General features: G+C 42.9%; 1 protein-coding gene across 2 annotated transcripts in view; it reads left to right on the forward strand.

The window, feature by feature from the left end:
* Nucleotides 1–21,696, forward strand: part of FGF13 (fibroblast growth factor 13) — a 329,179-nt gene that overhangs the window by 190,659 nt on the left and 116,824 nt on the right. The window lies entirely within an intron of this gene.

Genomic DNA, 21,696 nt, shown 5'->3' on the forward strand with positions numbered 1-21,696 from the left:
GATGAAGTGTAGGCAGAATGCCTGTCCTCTTGTGCGACCCGTCCCTCAACACCTCCTGCATTCTGGCAGCGTGCACCCGTGTGCGGGGAGGATGGAGGTGGGCCCTCCTTTGGTAACCAGTTGAAAGCAATTCCCTGAGGAGATGCTCCCTGTGTAACCTGGAAGTAGCTGAGAACCAGGCCAAGAAAACTTCCTAACAAATACACCACCACAGACGTCATCTGTGACATGTGGCAGTCTCAGGGATGGGAGGCTGTTTTTAAAATGGTACTTAATGTCAATTAGGTGACCTGTCATGGTCAGAATAACCAGTGATGCATGTTGGAGTGATTTGAAAGGAAAAAAGTTTAAGTGACTTCATCAAAACTGGTTTTCATTTAGACTCGTCTAGAGGATGGATATAAGATTACTGTCGTCTGGTTAAATTTTTGTTATTTTTGTATTTTAGTAATAATAAAATTGTTCCATCTACCCTGTGTAGCACAAGGGATTGTTTCTATGGAACTGTAGCATCTCAGTAGGACTTCCTGGACGTCCTCTTATCCTGTAATATAGATACAAACCCGGGCAGCCACAGAGCACATATGCTATATATAAACCGTCTTTGCAGTTTGTCTGCCTTTGGCGTCTCATCATTTTACCTCTTCTTTTGCCAATTTGCTTTCCTTTATTATTTTTCAGCTTTTCTTGAAGAATGTTTCCCACTTGTCATTCAAGATAATCCTAAATACAGTTTTCTACTACGTGCTGATCCATACTGAATGGGTTTGAATTGATTTTATTGAATATATTGCAAATGAGAAGCCATCCTACCACACAAGTTTATACATGGAGCTTCCCTCTTTTTGGAGTCCTTTGATAAATTTAAAGGGGCCAGTGATGTCCTACAGTTTCAACTGTTAATAATAGTACAAAGCAAATTATAAAATCAAGTTGGATATGTATACCAAAATAATTTTTATGCTGTCCTTACTCTGGTCACTCCAGTGCTCTTTCCCTGACATTAGTGATATGACAAGGACACATTTGAAATCTTTTCCAGTACAACTTGTCAAACATGAACTGCTTCACACGAACACGTGCATTTGCTTGTAGAGGTGGCGATTGTTGCTGCCTAGAAGTCCCAAGATTCAAATAACAACCTCTTTCAAATAAAAAGCAAACAAAACTCCCTTTATTCACAAGTAATTGTTCAGGTACTTGCACTACAACTGCATGTTAATTCACCACGTATTGTCTTCAAAGAAGATAGAAAGATCTGATGGTATTCTTAGTCCTGATGTTTTTCTTTGTTAAGTAGCTATTGTGTTAGGTGATACCTAGCTATGTATCTAAATATATATATATAAATATATATATATTTATGGGTATGACTAAATCTATACATGTACCTTTTGCAGGAAAAGTGTACGTGTTTTAGTACTTGGCAATGTTGGTGTCTCAGTGTTTCACAGCAAAAGTCCCCCCATCAACTGTATGCTGTGCATAATTCATGCTCTGCAGGGAGCGTATTCACTAGCCTAAGCCAAACGGACAAGGTAGAAGACAACAGAGCAGAGCTTAAGAAGTTATATCACAGAGAAGGACTAGAAGCCCCAAAGGCTGCTACTAGATTGCTGGGCTGTCATTCTTTGCTGAATGATGAAGAGAGTGTGGAAAATGATTGGCACATTTTTCAAACGTATTTCACATCTTCATCTTCGCAACTGTAGAGCTTTGGACTTAAATCCCCTTGGACTGAAGGAGGAGGACTGGAGTAGCAATTGAATGTCTGTCCCTGAGGGTGGATTTTGGACTTTTTCCTTTAGCCATAATGAGTTGACAAGGATGTAATTAAATTGGTGAGTATAGATCACTAGTACTGTGCAGAGCTTAAATTAACCTCTAAAATATTGCGCTGAAAAGTCGAGGAGATTAAAATCTCTTGTTTATCGAAATCTCTGTGGTAGGCAGCACAGCAGCCTGCTCTTCCTGCAGAAGCTGCTAGTTAAGCATCAGAACAAGGCAAACGTTGTGGGAGTCTGTTACATGTCAGCATCAGTAGTACAGACAAAAATGTTGCTCCCAAAATAAAGCAGGAGTAGGGAGAAGACTCCTTCGGGGGAAACCGTTGTGACTGTAGTAGGGAAAGATTGGTGAGGAGTCTAGGGTTTTGCATTATGTAGATAGCTCTGGCAAAAAAAAAGAGGTTTTTAGCATTATCTTGCTCTTCTCCAAAACCTGCCGCTGCCATTTCTGTTCTCTGCCGTTGCCTTGGTCCTCCTGGGTCTCTGCAGGGACATGACCACCAGAGAGTGGGAAGGGCGTAGCCAGGCACAGGGGGAGTTGGGGTGGAAGGCTGTTACCTTGGCTTCAGACGATTCAGGTGGAATTTCACTTGCTGTGGTAGCATTTACACGATAAATATAACCTTGCAGTAAAGTAAATAGACTATAGCTGCTCAAATAATAGCCGTCTGCTGCCTGCAGCACTGTTTGTCTGCTGGCCTGCGTTGCCTGATGTGTTTTTAAAGGAGCACTTTTGACTGTTAATTGGTCACTGTACAGTCTTTGAGTAACTATATTGGACCAGAGCTCCTGTTTGTCCAAGAGTATGTGTGTGCTTGTAGGAACTCTTACAGTATCATCTCATATATCTTTTAGGTATTGGCGTTTCTTGCTTTTGATACTTTTGCTGTGAAAGGGAATGGAAGTGTTACATTCAAGGAGCACTTTATACTTTCAGCAAGATTATTTTCTATGACATTTTTTTCATTTGTTCTGAGTCAAGACCTGTTTCTGAGTTTCTTAGTAAATAATGTTGGAAAAAAAAATGCATTTTCTTAGTCTCATTAGCTCCAAACTTTCTGAAGAGTACTACTTGTGCTCCTGTTAGGACAGGTTGAGGGAGCTTCTTCATGAGATAGTTCAAGTCATTACAAAGCAGTCGTTTAAAAATCAACTTAAGGAAAACATCCTTCCTTAGGAAAAAATCCCCTGGTGAACATTAGTTAAAATATTTACACTAACAGTCATCTGCATGGAGCAATCACTTATGGCTCTGTTATTCTTGAATTCAAAAAGCCTCCTTCTGCTTGTGTATTCCACTGAAGGTGGCACATCTGTTGGAAATCTATCATGATTTGTGAGCATTTACATCAGCATCTGGCAAGAAAAAGTTAGTTGTGAGGGCGAGGAGGAATCTGCTCTCAGAAAGGTTCATCTGGTGGCATTTTGCAGCATCAAATGGCCTGTCTCAAAAGAAAAGCAGCACCTTGATCTGACTAATTTGATTAGCATAATTTGATTTGTGACTGTAGAACACTTGATCTATAATTTAAAAAGCAGAACTTAATCAGTGTGGAGGGGGGAAATGCTGTAGGTTAGAGCTGATCCAGTAAGCAGTGACACGTGCCATGGAGGCATTTGTTTGAATCTGAGGATTCAACCCACCTGGAGATGCTTCTCCAAACTCAGTCCCCTTGCAAACCCTTTGTATCCTGGGCCCCCTGCCTTTGCTGCCTTGGGGCAAGGTGGCTGCAGTCAGCTGTGACATCTCACTGCTTCTTGATGGGGATGCAGAAGAAGATGGGGCTGCTCTGCACTTTGGCTGCTCTTGGTGGAGATCCAGGAGGGAAGACAAATTGTCCAGCAAAAGTAATTTCAGAGCAGTGAATTGTTTAAGGGAAAGCATGCTGGCAGCTTGACCAGAAGTTCTTGTTGCTGCCATAATTAAATAAATAAGCAAGCAATTAAATAGAAACTGTGGCAGCCTCAGAAGCAAAACGGTCCCCTGCCTCCCTCCTCCTCCCCCTCGCCGTCGCTGGCGGCAGAGCAGCGCTGCAAGCTGGCTGCGCTTCACATGAGATGTGGCTAAATTTCTCCAGAAAAAAACATCCAGAGGGACAAGACGCGATGCTCTCATTTCTGACATCTTAAGCTTGTCACAGACGCTGAGCCTGTTTCACCCAACGTGATTATCTCTCCCTCTCTCAAGGAGGCAGATGCCTCGGCTAGGAAAAATATCGTCCCCAGCCTGTCATCTGGATTCTATAAATGGAAATAGGCCTTTGCAAAGCCAAAAATTATATTTAGTTGCAACTATGGGAGAGGGAAAAAAAAAAAAGAAGAAAAAGAATAAACAAAGTCCAAATCCTTCAGAATTGCAATAGGAACAACAAAGCACTTAGGTTAGCCCTAATCATCTGCAAATGTCGGTGCATTCATTAAATGTAGACTGCATAAATAGAAGTTATTCTTCTGTTACTCCTTTTTATCTCTACCGAAAGCGTTCACCTGCCAGTCAGGTTTCTGTGTACAAGCCATAAATATTCAGCTTTTTCTGGAATGGTTTTTACCCAGTGTTTGCTCATCTGAACTCTCCGTATGCCAGCAGCAGCAACAGCAAAACGCTGTGAGCTGGAGGTGTGCGTTGAGGTGACGTAGCCTTGGACAGCCTGCAAAAGCCGTATCTGACCAGGACTTATTAGCCCTGTGATAAAGAGTGAGCCAAAAATAAAATTAAAATCTTGCTGGCTTAGGTATGAAGGAAATTCAAACGTCGTCCATGGAGCAGGAACAACTCATATCTCGTGTTACTGCTCTGTGGGATAGGCATGAGTGGCTATGAGATATTAGTTATTAAGGATTAGGCTTTAATAGCTTCCTGTGTGTAGTGCTGACTAAGCAGACTGAACTGCTGGTGTTTTAAAGGCCGTTCGGGAGAAATCGGGGAGACATTTTACAGAGTGTTTCACTAAACAGAGTTGGATCAATCAAAAAATGTGGACTTGTCTAGTTATTTCAACTTGGGGGAAAATGTGTCCTTTTGAATTAATGTGTCCTTTTGTAGAAAGTGATGAAATTGGTTTTGGGCAAATCCCACCCCCTGCATTGTTGTTGCTTCAGTTTCTTCATGACAAACAGGAAAAAACAAGTCTGTGCGGTGCTGTAGGAATGTGTGTGGAGCAGAGTCTGCCTGCAGCAAGGTGATTCCTGCAGCGGCATGGAGAAGTATGAGCAAAGGGAGTGTGGGGAAAATGAGGGTGTTCCTTAGTCCTTTCAGGTTGGATTCGAGCAGGATGGGTGATAGAAACATTTAAAATCTTCTCTTGAATTTATGCGGGAGCATCGGTGTTGAATCCCTGGACAGGGCGGGTTGTGCAGGCTCCTCGTGCTGGTCAGTCTGGCACCGTAGGACACCCAGTTCACAACTGTTCTGCACCAAAGGTGGCTGGCCTTTTTTTGTGGTTGTAAGCAGATAGGTTTCCTTAACTTGCACACGGGCTTTGAGCTCAAATTAAAGTCCTGTGGCCTCTCATGGGACTGTGAAAACCCAACCAAAGCTTACAGTGAAGAAGGATTTTGTTTGTTACTGTTGCTCTTTAGGTATGAGTCCTCAGCGGGATGGGGGATTGAGGGATGATCACCAGAAGGAGGTGGGCAATTAAGTGTGTGTTGTCTGTGGGCATGGAAACCTGTGCAAAGACAGAGAGAAGAGCACAGCAACGGGCACTTGCTGTAGCCTTTGCAAACGTCAGTCCAGCCAGTTCAGATGTTTCCAGGAGTCCTCTTGGATCTCTCAGTTATCAGAGGGTTCTTTGAGAGCACAGATGAATTAATTGCAAGAGGCTTGGTGACATCACATCAAAGCATAATCGCATTTGCTGTCTCTTCCAGGAGGTGCAATTAGTGATGAACCACACTTGATATTTTGCTCACCCTGTTCTAAAAATGCATGGAGATCATTGATGGTCAGGACCCTGCTCTTTTTTAATTCTCATTCTGAAGATGTGTGCCATTGCTTTTGAGGCCCTTTAGGTTGCTGGCTTCCAGTGTGGGTGTGTTGCTTCCAGCAGTGAGGATAAATTGTGTGTGTCATCCTACCACCCGCTCGCCTCCTCTCCCAACTCATGAGATTATAGTCGCAGATCCATGCAGACCTTTCTGACCTTGCCCTGTGCAGAAGAAGCAGAAAACCTTTCCTGTGGTCCCTTTTCTCCTACCTGACCTGACCTTGCCTTTGGGGAACAGAAGACATGGTCAAGGGCTGTATTGCTTCTCCCTGGGCACTGACTCTGCCCACACTGGGTTTGCAGGTCCAGTGCAAAGATTGCAGAGCTGGGTGGGCTCTAGGACTGGAGGAGCTGCCAGGTGTCCAGGTGGCGCTAGTCTCGTGGAGCTCCTAGGCAGGTTTATGGGTGGCTTCTTGGATCTCTGAAATGCTAACCAAGTCCTTGGGAAACAGCCTGTGAAACCCCATGAAGAAATTAATGGAGAAGTTGACTCTGGACAGTTTTACTGAAGACTTGTCTGAGAATGCTGTTACACTGCCACAGGTTCATTAACATATATTTGTGTTTGCTTTTCTCCTCCTTCCTTCCCCTTCCTTTCTCCTTCCTACTACTGTGATTGCCTGGCCTTCAGTGGAATTTGGTCGCCATTCATTACTTCAGTTCTCTACCCAGAGGCTCTCATTTTTATTTATTTTAATATTCTAATTTCTATTGTAGGATCAAAACCAAAGTAACATTGACCAAAAAGAATTAGAGGCAATAAATTTTTCAGAGAACTAAGCCTTTGAAAATTAATTTTTTTGTTCAGTTTAATTTCATGGGTGCACAATTTCTATTACATGTAGGCCAATTGACTTGCACCAACTGTAAAAAATATATTTATTTTAAGTCTTGTAATGTGTTATTTATGAATGCGTTATAGTTACAATGATTCACTTACAGGGCTATTGTGACAACAGCACCTTATCTTAAAAATGGGAATTTACAATAGGAAAGAGTTAATTAACAATAAGAAAGAGAACAAACTGAGAAGAGGCATGCAAACTGACGGCGTTAACAGAATAATAGCCAGGCTTTATATGGGGTTGAATAGCGTAGTAACTGAGAAATCCTAACAGGGGAAAAAAGACCGAACTTCTATAGAAACTTGGAAATTAATCTGGTTTCTGCAAATCTTATCTGTCATAACATAATCATTGAAAAACTCCTTAGACTTTGCGGGCCTGATTCAGAGAGAGTTAAAATTCTGGTAAAATACTGGTAAAGTAAATGGGATTGTCCTGGTTTTAGCTGGGACTGGGTTAGCTCTTCTTTTTAGCAGCTAGAAGAGCTCCGTGTTTTGGTTTTACTCAGAGGCTCGCTCTGAGAAGAATGCTGATAGCAAGTTGATGTTTGTGGTTGGACGTGAAACTCCAAGGACTTTTCAGTGTGCCGGAGTGCAGAAGCACGGCAGGATAAGGGGGGAGCCTAGTTGGGACAAGGGGGACACGATTCTCCTTGTGATTTGTGGTGGAACTTAAGATTGAGGGCCAAACTGGCCAATTAGTATTCCATATCATACAGCGTCATGCCCAGTATAAAAGTGAGGGTCAGCTGGAAAGAAGGGCTTTGGCGCTTTGGCTCTTTTGCCGCTTTTGCTCTTCTAGGCTTGCTGCGCTTTTGGTCTATTGTTTTTCTTTCTTTTTCTCTCTCTCCCAGTACTCCCACTCTCAGAGTACACTCTCTCTCTCCCTCTCTGCCCCTCTCTATTTCGGGGCCTCGCGTTCGTCCGGGATTGCAGCTTCGGGACAAGACGGGCTTTGCATACGAGGGGGTGGTGAGCATCCACACTGTGTATTAAATCATCTGTATTAAATTGTTCTTATCTCAACCCAGGGATTTCCCGTTTCTCCTTTAATTCTCTCCATCGTTCCTGGGGGTGAGGGAGGGGGAGTGACCGGCTGTGTGGGAGGGTCAGCCTAACCCACGACAGGATCCATCACAACTTTGCAAAGACCAGTGGATAACTTAATCCTGCATGGGACTAACTTGGAAGTATCAGAATACATTTGCCAGATGCAAGATAATGTCAAGTAATTATTTAAAGCTGTAATCGTGCCACAGCATGTCGGAGGATAATAAAAGGTGCTGAAAGGGAGTTAAATGCGTTCAATTTAAATAGATCATTTAAATGAAGGAAAGCAGTGGTGCAATTTTATATCTAGATGCAGTGTTCACCTAACAAGAAAAGTGGCAAGGACAAGCCAACTCCTGTGGTTGCTGAGAAGTGGTAGAGACTCTCTGGTGGGCTATAAATACTTTGCCATCCATTCTTTGTTTCCAGCATTGGTTTACTACAACTGCGTTTGTGGTGCTTTTACACTGTGTGTTGACAGTCCCTTTCCTGCATGGAGTATGTGGTGCTAAGGATATTTGGTTAAAGCTTGGGTAAAAGGTGTGTTGTCAGAGTGCAGCCAGGGTGTAGCTGGACACTGCTGAGTACACCCAGGCTCAGGAGAGTGTTTCAGCACTGGAGAGCACTTGGTTAAACACCTTGTTTATGAAACTTGTGCCTGTTTACGTTTTTTGCCCTCAAAAAGCTTCTGTGGAACTTTCAGTTACTTCACTTCTTGTCTTCTGGCTGTTTCCTGTGTTTTAGATGGTTGGGTGATGGACATCTACTGAAAGGAATGAATACTGGGGCTTTGGCCTCTTTCTGCCTAAAACTTCAGCCAGATTCCCATTATTTTCACTTTTCTGAGAATAAATACATGAGATGCAGCGAACGTATGACGTGTCAGCTCTCCACACAGTTTCTGTGTTGTTCACCCACAGCTATTTCAAGTGCCCTTCCAGGCAACTGCCCACAGCAGGACACTTTGTCTAGACATGATGTGAAGCTAAAGCTGTTAGTCAGACTCTATTAATATATGATATGCAAAGCATTCCTGGAGAGAAACTTCAGCACAGATCTGTCAGATATGGCCGAGGGAAGCTCTCTTTTGTTGCCTTACCTGGTGGGAGAGAATGACTTCTGATGGGTAAGGGCAAGGTCTGAGCCCCAGTGTCACGAGCAGCCTGGCCCAGCACCAGCTGCGGGAGCTCTCTGGTGGTTGAGTCAGCCTTAGTGTCAGCTCCTCAGCTGTGAGCCACAACAATTATAGCAATAATTCAAGTCAGAAAATTGACAGAACTGTTTAGTGTATGAGAGAATGACAGTGAGTCATCTCTGATCATTGTGTTTAGCAGCCTGGAGATCCACAGACACCCACATCTGCATGACAGTTCAGGACAAGGAGAAGCAGCTCAAAGTCACTGTCTCTTTCTTCCAGAGAGGGCTTCATGTGGGTTTCATCCCAAAAGACCGAGGCAATGAGAGGTAGGACCTGTTGCAGACAGGAGCTTGGGAGGGTAGGACAGCATGTCAGTTATCTGCAGCCTGGCCCTTAGTGTGGTGGCAAGCTGGTGCGTGCAACAGTGACCACATGAGCCCAGGTCAGTTGTGTATCTGGAGTGAAACAAGCAGTTAAATGTGGACTAAAATGCTAATAAAGTTTTGCAGAAATCTCTTTAGGATTTCAGTTTGGGAGCACAGTACATTGGTAACATGGAAGTTCCAGATTAGTAGATTTAAAAGTGTAAAGAAAGGTAGATTTGTTTTCAACCTGCAAAGACCTCATTTCTTAAATGACTTCTGTGAGAACCCGTTAAAAATGTATTTTGTGTTCTCCAGCAGTCACTTAAGATGCAAGTGGAGTCATGGGGGCTAATATTAAAAATACTGTAAGTGCTTATGTGGCACACAGGGCAAGCACCAGTAGAAAGACTCCTACCACTGGTGATTAGGAGCTGTGCGAATACTGCTGAGCACACAGTTTACAAAATTGAACTGTCCAAAGCAACACAGAGCTCAGTAATGAGTATTTGCAGGACCTACATACTCGAGCACTTGTTTTGACAGTTGTACGGGCCAAACATTCAGCTACTGCAAATTGCTCTGAAGCATTTCTTGATTTTTTTCTTTTTTCTATTTAACTGGAGCTGGTACGAATCCACAAGTTCCAGACTTTTACAGCAACAAAAAGTCCTTTCCATGTTTTAAAGCTTTTGAACCAACTTCAAAATAAATTAAAACATTTATTCTGGAGCTATGTAAAGGCCCAATAGGCATAAATACAATAATGACATGAAATAGTGACTTGTCTCTAAAGTGGATGGTTTCAAAGCAGTACAAAAAGTGATTGTGGTATCCCCAGAGGCAGATCCCCAACTTCGATGTGCAGTACGCGATGTCCTTACTTAGTTTGAAAAAGTGGCTTTTTCTTCTACTAAAATAAAGACCACTTACTACACCCTAAACACTACAAGCTAATTTATAGCTCAGTATTGAAACAATATCTTTTTTCTAAGATACGTTTGTCTTTGCTAACTTTGATATATCATTATAAGCTAGGGGACTGCAATATTCACTTCATACACTGGAATGTAAAATGTGATGGGTTTTTTTTTAAGAGCTCTGCTATGCTTGCTGCCTTGGGTTATTTTTTTATGTCATTTACAGTGCTGAACACCAATGTAAGCACATTGCGCAATGGAGTGTAAAAAAATATATAAAGACAATAAACTCCCCTTTTATTTCTGCTTTAAGAGAACAGCCTTATTTGATCATTTTTCCTTTTGATTTCTGAAAAAGTTAATTCCAAATAGTGCATTGCAGCTTGAGTGTTTACGAGTGCACGTTTATGTGTGTGGTAGAAGCTCCTGCTCCAGAACCGTTTCCCACAGCTGCCAGTGGATGGTAACTGGGCAAGCTCACGGAGCAACAGCCACCCAGGCACAGAGATCACCTGTAGCAACATCTGAATTTCATGCTAAGTTGTGTGGAAATGTGTGCTGGTTTGTGAAAGATTTAAAATTTATCTCTTTTCTACGACCTTGTCACAGTGCCCTTCCCATTGGTGACGACGTGTCACTCAGTCATGAACAACTGCGAGATAAGTTGGCCTTGACCGGACAGTTTTGAGCAGACCAGCGATCTGCTAGGCTGGAGTCGCTCATCTGAGTTATTTACAGTTTGGCTGAAGCACACTACCTCTTGGGTTTTTAACTCTTTTTCCCTAGTATGCAAACACTTAGTATTGAAATTCCTTTCGTATCAGGCTTTACTCTAGAGTGCTGGTGCTTTTGTGTTCCAGGTTGCGTGCACAGCCATCTCAATGCACCTCGGGGCACGCAGGGGTCCTTGTGAATGTACCCTAAGCTATAACAGTGGCAGATTTCTTGGTTTCTCTTACTCCTTACACACCTGCTCAGCGAATTGAGTGGCTGTGCACCATCGGTGCTCCTATCCAAGCAAAGGCAGCTTCAAGCACTGAGAGGAACAAGTCAGTCTTGTAACGTCATGCTTAAGCAGCCTGTCTTGGCACCACCACTAGACGCTGTGTTTGTGGGGTAGGTTGGCTTCTCCATTTTGGGGAGCCAAGGAGGTCCTGTTCATCCACCCACAGGGCAGGGAGAAGAGAGGTGCCGAGACATCTCCCTGGAGAGTCCACTTGAAGAGGCAGGAGCTGGTAGCTTCATGCTTGCTGAGGTGGAGTTAGCTCCGATTTCTCTGTGAGCTTCTATCTGTTCAAGCTGGAATAAACGGGCAGCGAAAGTCCTTCTCGCGTGCTCCCCGGGCTGCCAGGTCAGTGTTGGGAGCCGAGTCGCTGCACGTTCGCTGCTCACAGCAAGGCAGCGAAATCCTGCCCGCTGCCCAGCGCTCATCACCTCTCTCGCCTCGTCTTTCATACGGTCCAACAGCTGCCTCAGTGAACTGAAAGACACCGCTTTAAACATTAAATAATAATGTAACATTTAAAGTCGTGCTTTGTGAAAACCGTTGTAATGCTGGTGCAGTGAGGCTGCTGGTGTACACCAGTACATACGTACTAGTGCATAGTGGATGTGCTGCCTGCTCTGTGGAGGTACCACAACACGGCACTGAAGTAAGTTGTTGGTAGTTGAGAACAGTCTCAGTGTACAGAGCATGTAGCTGGACTCTACAAGCATGATCATTAAGGTGGACAGTAACAGGAAAACAGGTAGTTTAATCTGCTAATTTGTCTTGGTGCTGATTAAATTGATTCACAGTGAAAAGCAAAGCCCCTCTGTGTATATACGGCACGTGCATTGTAGCTACACTATATAATAGTGATGGCATAATTGTATATGGTTTTATGTAATGTCCAAAGGAGCTTAGGTAAGTGTAGAGAGGGGAAAATACGTTTTCAAGTATGATTGCTGTACCCGTGTCAAGTGAAGGCTTCTGAAACGTGGTCCTTTTATTTCAGGCAGGGCAGGGGGGAAATGCAGTCTTGTGAGTATTGTTGCACATCGTTCTCAATCGATACGCTGTTCAAGTGGATACAATGACTTAACACTTCACGGGCCAGATGGGGAAATAAAAAGCTGGCTAATTGTCAAATTATTTGAGGTCCATTATTCAATCACTGTGTTGGCAATGTGGATGTTAGAGCTTTTCCCTGGCTGGCTGGAGGAAGCTGTTCCAGCAGCAGCTTCTGCAGTAGCAAATACACTGGTAAATAGAAGTGCTGGTGTAGGCAGAGGTTTCTCTTGGTTGTATGAATGACTCTGTTGAGACCACAGTTGAGCAGTATTTTGCAGGGTGAATAACTTGCTGGAAATTTTTTTGGGGGTTGCCTCCACTTGTGGATGGAGGTGAATTTAACTAAAGCTTTAGTTCAAGAAAAAAATATAAGGAAATTGTTGCAGCCTTTCATTTGACTGTTTTAAAAGCAAAATGTTTTGTGTACGCGTGTGTTTGTATGTACAGAGATCCAATTTGTATAAGCTTAATTTTTAACCTGGTGAAAATTAATTAAACTTCCACCCTTTAAATGAAAAGGAATGTTAATTTCATTAACATTTAAAAAATTAGATTATTTTGCTTTCATTTCTGAAATGATGTTTCTGCTGCTCATCCAGCAGCTCTCATCAGAGCCACTCGCCCCTTTGGGCAGCGCTGCCAAACCAGAGGAGGGTCCAGGGCTCTGCCGCTTCCCAGGGCCGTGGGAACACGCTGCGCACCTCTCCGTGACACGCTGAGGTTTTTTCCTACTGCTGATTAGTTTTCTGTGCTTTGCTTTGAAAGATTTCCTCTGAGGCCGTTTCTCAGAACAGCTCTTTCTGTAATGAGTTTGAATTTTAAACCACTCCATTTCTTGCCTCCTTCCTTTTGTTAATCCACAGTAAATGAGGCAAATAATTGGGAGGTGTCACCTGTCCTTTCATGAATGGTGCTGCTGTTCTTGTCCCCTTCTTCCAAGTGAAATGCCCAAGAGCTGCAGTAGCAGAGTCTCTGAAACAGAGTCTTAGTCTATTGTGCTGCTGCTCATCTCCTGCTCCCCGAGAGGTATGGTTGATCCTTCTCTCAGATTTCCAGGAAGGCTGCAGTCTTTTATTTGGTGATTTTGTTGCCTTTTCCAGGCTTCTATTCTTTATTCTTCTCTTCCAGGAGGATTCTGAATTCTATTAGTTCTTTCATTGTGCTTTTGTTTTTCTTTTCTCCCCACTGCTAGGGAAATTTCTGTCTCCTTTTGTAGCCCTGCTGTTGTCAATAGATGCTCTATAAACAGGAAGAAAAAAGCCAGAGGCATTCCCCCTTCTCTTGGCTTCCTGTGTCATTTGAAACTATTCTCCGAGCTCCAAATAGGGCTAGATTAATAATTAAATTCTTATTAAAGTTATGTTGCACGAGAGCATTCTAATATTTCGTAAGTAGCGAGCTATAGCTCTCCAAAGCGCTCTCAAAACCTGTTTGCTTCCAGCTCATTCCTGGGCCTTTCTAGCAGTTCTCCTGCCACCTCCTCTGCTTGCCAGACTTTCACCACACTGCAAGGATATTCTCCTTGAGTATTTGCTTTTTCTCCCAAAATTTCTCAATGGAGAGAAACAACAGTTCACTGTTGTGCATTATGTGACACTCAGATATTCTCTGCGTTAAGCTGGTCAGAGTGGGTTTTGGGATAGGTAGGGGTGAGTGAGGGGCATGAGCAAGCTCCCATTTCCATCCGAGGCAACTCCCATCTTCTCGCGTCATCCCCAGGACTCCCTTGTATCTTTGCAGCAGAAGGATGAATGTCTGATCCATGGACTCTGTTAGGTGGCAGCCAGAACTCGCTCTGAAGGTGCAACATCTTTTGGTGGCCATGCAATCCAGATGGGTTATCTTCTGAAGGTGGCCGAGCAGGTCCTGTTGTTTCGGTATCCTCCCTTGAGCCAGCCTTTATTTCTCCATGAAACATCCCTGGTGAACCTCTGGTGTGCCTACAGCTCTGCCATACGCTGGTCCACGTGCCTCTTGCTCTTCATACGCACGCTCCTGAAAGATGAATAGTACGCTGTAAATTACTATCTTGTCTGCTGTGGTGTGTGGAGCAGCCCACCTGTTTGGAAAGCAGCCAGCTTGCGTTTATTTTAGATGGGGAAAAGCAGAAAGGCACTCCGAGTAGGCAGGGAAGCGATGTTTACTCATTCCGTGGCAAGCACGGCAAAGCGGTGAGCTGAGCGGCAGGGTTAGATGAGAGCGGGCTCACGTCTCGCTTGGCAAAACTGCCGATCCTGGTGGCTGGGGAAGGAAGGGCAGCGGGTCTGTGCGACAGAGAGTAAATGGTGGATGTTACTTAGCCCTTGACGAGCAGGAAAGTGGATCTTCTCTGTATTGCAGCTCACGTGCAGGAGGCCGAAAGCACCGCCTCGCTGCATCTGGAGAGGAACTGCAGTTCTCCCAAACCACGCTCTTGCTTGTGGGCACAGTACGATCACGGTTATAAACAGCTGCATCACTGAATAGTGGCCAGATTAGAGTTAATCGAAGGCTGTTTGGGTAGCAGATGGATGCCCGGAATAGCTAGGAAATCAGGCTATGTGCAAAAATGTTAGTGCCCTTTCCGCAGGGGAAAGAGGAGATGTGTTCTTAGCGGAATTTATCAACAAATTTTTGATGTTGGATGTCATTGTCTTTATTATACATAAGGATCTAAATGCAGCCTTATCTTGGCTAGTCTTTTTAGAGGATAACAGCCTATTACTGGTGGCAGTTAATCCAATTACTCTTTTAGGTCAAGGAGGAGTGTTCTGTGCAAATTTTTTTAGAATATCTGAAAAAATTATTCTGTGAGATTGACCCAAAGAGAGCGTATTTCGGAATTTTTCAGCAGATCAAAAACTTTAGAAATGCCTGCTTGTGTTGAAAGAAATGTGTTCAAAAGGGCTGCAGGGTTTCGATTTTGATTGCAAGACAATAGTTGCTTATTTTAGAAATGAAGATATTTCACAATGGGAAGTAGTTTCAAATCAGAAAATAAAAACACTCTCTAAAATCATCAGTGAAATTCTTTGATGTGGGGGTGAAGATAGGATTGTGCAAACCTTAAGAATTAATTCAGAATGAAATGTTTTGCCCAAAGCAGGTTTTAACTGCATCATTTTGGCTTACTTTGTTCCTGGTTCTCTAATAAGGATTTTATTGAGTGTATAGAAAGGGACTGTGCAGTAACCACCAATGACCCATCTAAAGCAGGGAGGAGTGCTGTCGTGGGGAGAAATTTGTTCCTTCTTTCTTGAGGGAGAAGGTGTCACACTTGATGAGCCAGATTGGACATTCTGCTTTGCTCGTGCCTGACCAAGCCCAGGGAGCAGGACTGTGGCACTCTATCTCCTCCTGCAGCCTTCTGCAGAGGGGATTTCTGTTCACTGCTTCATTTTATCTAGAAAAGAGGCCCCCAGGTAGGGTTAGGATTTGGCAAAAATCTTTCAGGGTGCTTCTGCTGTGACTGTAGCAGTTGGGGACTGTTTGGATGAGGTTTAAGCCAACATGGTTGGCTGCGGCTGCTGCCCGGGTACCAAAAAATAACACAATGAACAAAACTGGTATTTGATGCGGGGTGGGGATCCTTCCCCAGGGGCTGGGTAAATGCTGAGGTCCAGCCTGCTCCTGCCTATATAAACATGGGGGAATCTCTGCCTTACGCGGCAATCACAGCAGGAGCTGGGCTGTTGGCTTTAACGTAAGGATTATTACTTGGACATTGGTGGTGAATTTTAAATATTCTTGTGACGTTTATGCCATAAATTGGAGTCTATCCTCCCTCTCCCACCAGGAAGAGCTTTAGGCCATATACTGTTGAATCCCAAAAGCCTCAACGCCTAGTAACCAGCACAACTTAATTTAGATCAGCAGTTTGAAAAATCATTAGTTCAAGTAGTAAAAGCCCCCTGTTAAACACGGAATTTGCTTCCCCAAAACTGCATCGGCGCTCTTAGAGACAACTATTGCCAATCTCAAAATTTATGCTCTGTTCATGCATGCCATAAAACTGTCCTTTTAGTATCAGTTCAAAAATAAGCACAAAGAAATTGTTGCTATAGAGCAAAATTTATAGTATTGGTTTGAGAACAAAAGACCAGGCACTGCTTCCCAGTAAGGAGTGAGCGAGTTGTATCGCTGGCAGGCTGTCAGCCATCACGGACCCCGTCCAACAGCAGCCTCCAGATGTAAGGAGAGTTTTCATTTCAAGCAGAGTTGAACTTTTGAAATATCATCTAAAGAAACTCGAGGTAAAAGTTGTGTCTTCCATAAGGTATTTCTGCTGTTGTGTTTTTTAACTTTGAATGAGCTGGGGCGTTTCTAGTGTGGTGCCTGGTTTTGGGCGTGAAAAGGGTGGGCCAAAAGGAGAAACTCTAGAAATAGCTTGTTGTGAATAAAAATTAGAGAATTTGGCTGCTTGTGTTTCCTGTGGTGTCTGTCTTCATTGTGAAAACTGCAAGTCAGTGTCAACCAGACTTCAAAGTTGGAAGCACGCAGATGCGAGCTGAAAGTAAGATTTTTGGGTGACACAAAAGCACTGGGACCGTTTGGTAAAAATACTTCATTGGGATTTTGGCAAAGCTGGATAGGGAAATGGTATGGATAGACTGTGTTGCCATTAAGTGTGTCACAACCCCAGAATAGAATTCTATTTTATGTTTTAATTAGTTTGTAATTACTACTGTGCCCTGAGTTTGTTATGTTGTTCAGGTGGCCAAAAAAAAAAAAAATCACACCTTCAACTGGAATAAATTAGGGAGAAAACAAAGCAGTAATGAAAAGAAGCAAAGGGAATTGTTACTGCATGTGTATACCTGAGAGCTTTTCATCAGCTCCTTCAACTGGGAAAATGTTATTGCAGAAAAATACTCCACTTTCCTACCCGTTCCCTACCCTGCAGGCAATCACTTGAAGCAAGTTTTTTGGAGAGGAGTTTTTTTTTTAGTTTGTTCCTCTAAGGAGATGAAAGCAACTTGATATCCTAATGTTTTCCCTAAAAAGAAAAAAAAAAACAACAAACATTTCCTTCATAACCCTAAACAGCCTCAGGGGTCTGGATAACTTCCCTGGTGACCTTTCCTTTTTGTGGGTGGAGGAGGCAGATGATGAAGGAGGTGCTCAGTGAGCATCGCTATTTTGATTCACAGCACAGCCTGTGTGCTGCTGCTTTTATTTTTCCAGAGAGTCGTATTGGGGGAATGTTTTGGATTTTTTTTTACAACTTGCTCCCTTGTGCCAAAGAGGGGATTTTTTTCACTTTGTGGGTGCTTGATTTAAGAGGCACTCTTAACACTCTTCATGGCTTGAAGATCCAGTGTAGAGCTATGACATTGGTCCTTCCAAAATGCCAGAAAAACTGATTTGTTGCAAGTATAAGTATCTTTATGGAGCTCACAGCATGTAAAACTAACCAGACTAAGAAAAGTAAGGGAAGTGAAGGAGGAGGAAGGAAATTTATGTTTTAGGTAATAATCTGAAAGGTCATGGAAGGAGGGGATGGATCCATGGAAGTATGAAATTTTGTGCTAAATTGTGTCATACATGTAAGAAGAACAGTCTAACAGGAACATGGGGATTTTTTTTTTTTGCCTGGATATTAGTACATATTTACCCTGTGGTTGCTACAGCCTTTAGCTAACAGAGCTGAAGCCTCTCTATGTAAAACCTGGGGGGGGGTGGGGGGGGAAGATGCTTCCTTACAGCTTTATTAAACCCTGAATTGCATCAAAGATTATTCAGCTGGAACCTGAGCCAAGGCCTATGGACAGTGTTGACGTCACGGTTTCTGGCGATTCTAGATGGGACTGAGATGCAGTTGCACATGAAAGACAGACACAAAAACCAGCAGAGTGTTTAACTGGTGTGTTTAAATAAAGGAAACGTGTTTGAATTTATCTTGAAAAACATCCTGGTGCCAGTAGTCATCCTAAAGATCACTTTCTCTCAGTAAGGCTTATAGGAAAACGGAGTTTTTTTCCTACTGGCTTGTTGGCTGTAAGTTTTTATTATTGTAATTATTTTTTTTTTAAACTAAGGAATATGCAACAGGGTGATATTTAGCAAGTTGAATGTTTTGATGAAGGAAACATAATAGTTACTGCAGCTATTTTGTGCTAAATGCTAAGCAAATTCCTCTCATGCATACACAGTTGCTGTGGTTTTGGTCTCCCTCAAATTATGAGGCGGAGGGAAGAAAAAAGATTTTTTTTAATTTTTTTTTTTTAAAGCTGTGAAGTGTTTATTTATCATTTTCCAATTGAGATCTTTACTTGTATCTCATTGACCTGTGTCCATGACGTATGAAGTCTTGTTCCTTTCCATGGGAAGATGGAAATGTAAACCGCTGAGATGTTTTACCCATGAGGATGGGGAGAACATTAGTGTGAGCAGCTGCTGAAGTATGACAACAGGGGCATAGCTGAATACTGGAGGTTGGCAGGATGACTACGTGTTTGCTTTCAGGAAGGCGGCCAGGGAAACGTTGATGTGCCTCAATGAAGGTTTCTTTTAACTGCTCTTTGGAACTGCATCCATGTGATGGAGTGAAGCTGGGCACCTGCCAGGCTTCTCATGGGTCTTCTGCTGCCCTTGTTGAGCTTGGTGCTGGCTGATGATTACTACCCAAATTAGATGATTTAAAGCTAACTTGTGTATCTGTGCATTACGTGGAGGAGGGTAAGCATATCCTAGGTCCTGCAACTAGCAGAGTCTGTAACGAAGGGAACAGTTGAGTAAAAACAATGTCCTCTGCTCCACATAGCACAGTGTGTAAATACTGCTTTGGATCTTTGTTAATTCCCTAAAATTTACCCTTTCTCTCCTGTTCTGGTGTATGTGTGATTCTTTCTTAAGTGTGGTTTTTATCCCATTAGCAAAATCCCAGCAGATTTCTGGTGATATTTCTCCCTTTTCCACAGTGCTTGTTCACAGTTGCTTAGTCATCAAGAATGGACATCATGAGGTTTTTAAAGCTGTTTAGATTAGATTCTGTGTTGTTGAAACTTCCCTGTGGATTGGTTCTTGAGACCCATAATTGAGGTCCTGTAGCTGTGATTTCAGTGGCACCACGAGGATGTCTGGCTGTCAGCACAGCAGGGAAAAGGAGGCATTGGGGTCAGGGGGTGTTCCTAGTTTTGTAGTAAATTCTCAGCCTGACGTGAGGCCATTCATCATGTTAAGAAAAGGTTTTAGCTGTTCCCTTCAGAACACTGACATCAATTAAGTTATCCATACATCATTCCAGTATTAAGGCTTTATTAGAGCTGCGGTTCCTAGGGTTTGCTCCAGATGTCAGTGCTATGATGGTCCTCAAAACCAAGAGTCACTTCCACCTGCTGTCCTGGATTCTAGTAACCTGACATGGTTTTGTTGATTTCAGCATGTTCTTGACTTATTGAAGGCGTGGTTCTCTTTGTGGCTTATTCACGTTTAAATAAATCTGTGTGCTGGTGGTGATATGAGCACATGGGTGGCTGGTAAAGGACCAGTTATATCTTCTCCACCTGTCTTAGTGAGCTTGCCTGAGATAAGGGTGGACCTACCTAATGATGTCAAGCAACTATTTGCCAAACACTTGGTGAATGGAATCAGTCTGTTTGCAGATGCTGTGAATTGTGAATAGGTCCTTACGCCATACCTCTGACTAATCACCACGAGCTCCTTCTCCCCTGCAGACTCTGTTTAGCAGGTGCTAGCCTGATTTCTGCTTTTTGAGAGTTTTTTGTTTGGTTGGTTGTTTTTTGTTTCGTTGCTTTTTTTCCTCACTGAAGTGGCAGTCCAGCACCACGCAGCATTGAACCTTGCAGGTGATTCTCTGAGCTTCTGCAGCCAAACAGGACTTCTCAGAAAGGACTCTGCCTCTCGGAGGGTCAGCCCAGGGACATGCCTTTTGCCTGAAGCTGAGTTTTGGACAGCGGGGCATGCTCTGCTGTGTATCAGCCAGCTTGCTGGCAGAAGGTAGCTGTGCATTTCACTCCGCTGGCTATTCATGTTTCATGGCGCATGTTATCCTTTATCCCTGTAAATGTCAGAGGGATGTGCCGTAGGGCTCCCACACCATTGACGTCAGTGGCACTGCACAGAGCTCACTGGTGGCTTTACACAGATGGCTGCGACAGCAGCTTCTGCGTGGTGCCTTTTTGGAGGGGTGACCCATCAGGGCCTGTTGGTCTTTAGCTCATCTTGGGTGTTGACTGCTAGTAATTACTCCCAGTATGTTCCATGAACACAAATGTACCCTCTGAACAAGCCAAAGTAAAACTAGTATTGTTAAGGAGCAACTATATGGCAGCCCGGACCTTGCGCCCTGTTGACCCGCTGCTCATTTTTCAACAACTTGTGCTTTCCTATTAGCTCATGCATCCCTTTTAATGACACTTTATATGGATTATTAGTGTGTGTTACTGATGTTGTGTGCAGTCTAATGAAGCAACGACAGCCAAGGTGCAAAGTGTCTCCTGCGGATTAATGAGGTCTTGAAAGAAGGTGACTGCCCACTGTGACTGCCCACTGTGAAAAAACAGACTGTCAAGTTGAATCACTTTTTTATCACCTAGATGTGACCCTTACTAGTACCGTTCTTGAGAAAAAAAAAATCAAGTGCATGAAAATAAAAGAGGATCATATTTGTTTGAGGGGATCCATACTTAAATCTGAGAGTTTTTAAAAATTATTTTACATTGGCAGATATTTAGGAAACAGTTAAATTGTTTGAATTAATGGCCAATGTTCTAATGTTTCTAAACCCATTTAAACTGACGTAGTGTTAGTGCATCTGCAGTTTTAGACTAGCCTATCAATAGCTACTTTCCTGATTGTTGGAATTTTAGTTTCCTAATATTTGGATTTTTTTTTTTTTTTTTTTTGCTATAGAGTTTGAGAATCTCAGCTTGGTTCTGGCTGTGGTTTTATATCTCTGCATCACACTATAAATAAGTAGTAGTGGTTAGAGACTGTCTTTTGAAAAAGCGTTTCATTTTTGTTCTTGAGAGATGATCTGTGCCTTAAAGTTGTAAGCTGAAGAATCTCACTATCTCTGCTATTAAGGCTTCATTTTTTAGGTAGTGGAAAAGTGTTTCAATTCTTTCTGGTCATGTGATGGTTTGAGGTAGCTGGAGCTTTCTGTATGGTATATATTTTATCTTTTTACTGTTGAATAGTCTGACCCCATGCAGAAAACATTTCAGACTTGGTGTCGTTTATATGATTAATGGCAGTATTGATTTATAAGATCAACTTTAAAAAATGTCTTGCTGTTTTACAAGAAAACCATCAAAAGGATTAATGTGCTTTTTCTTTGTACATCTACTCTTCTGTTCATTGAAAATGATGATCAAGTCAAATGTCATTGGATTATCATCCTTGCTCTAAGGAACTGTGTGTAATTACGTATCCTAATAAAGGCATGTTCTGTTTACTTTGGGGAACAGATGCACTGATGTTGCATTACCTGCAGATGTGGAATGATTACTCCCTGATGTTAACGTAGAGATTACCTATGGCTAGGCAATAAAAGCATGCTTTGTTTGCTTTTTTTTTCTTAGTCTGCATGCAGAATAGATCTAGGTGCTATAGC

The sequence above is a fragment of the Tauraco erythrolophus genome, chromosome 13 (genome assembly GCF_009769465.1).
Source record: "Tauraco erythrolophus isolate bTauEry1 chromosome 13, bTauEry1.pri, whole genome shotgun sequence".
In the NCBI taxonomy this organism is placed as follows: domain Eukaryota; kingdom Metazoa; phylum Chordata; class Aves; order Musophagiformes; family Musophagidae; genus Tauraco; species Tauraco erythrolophus.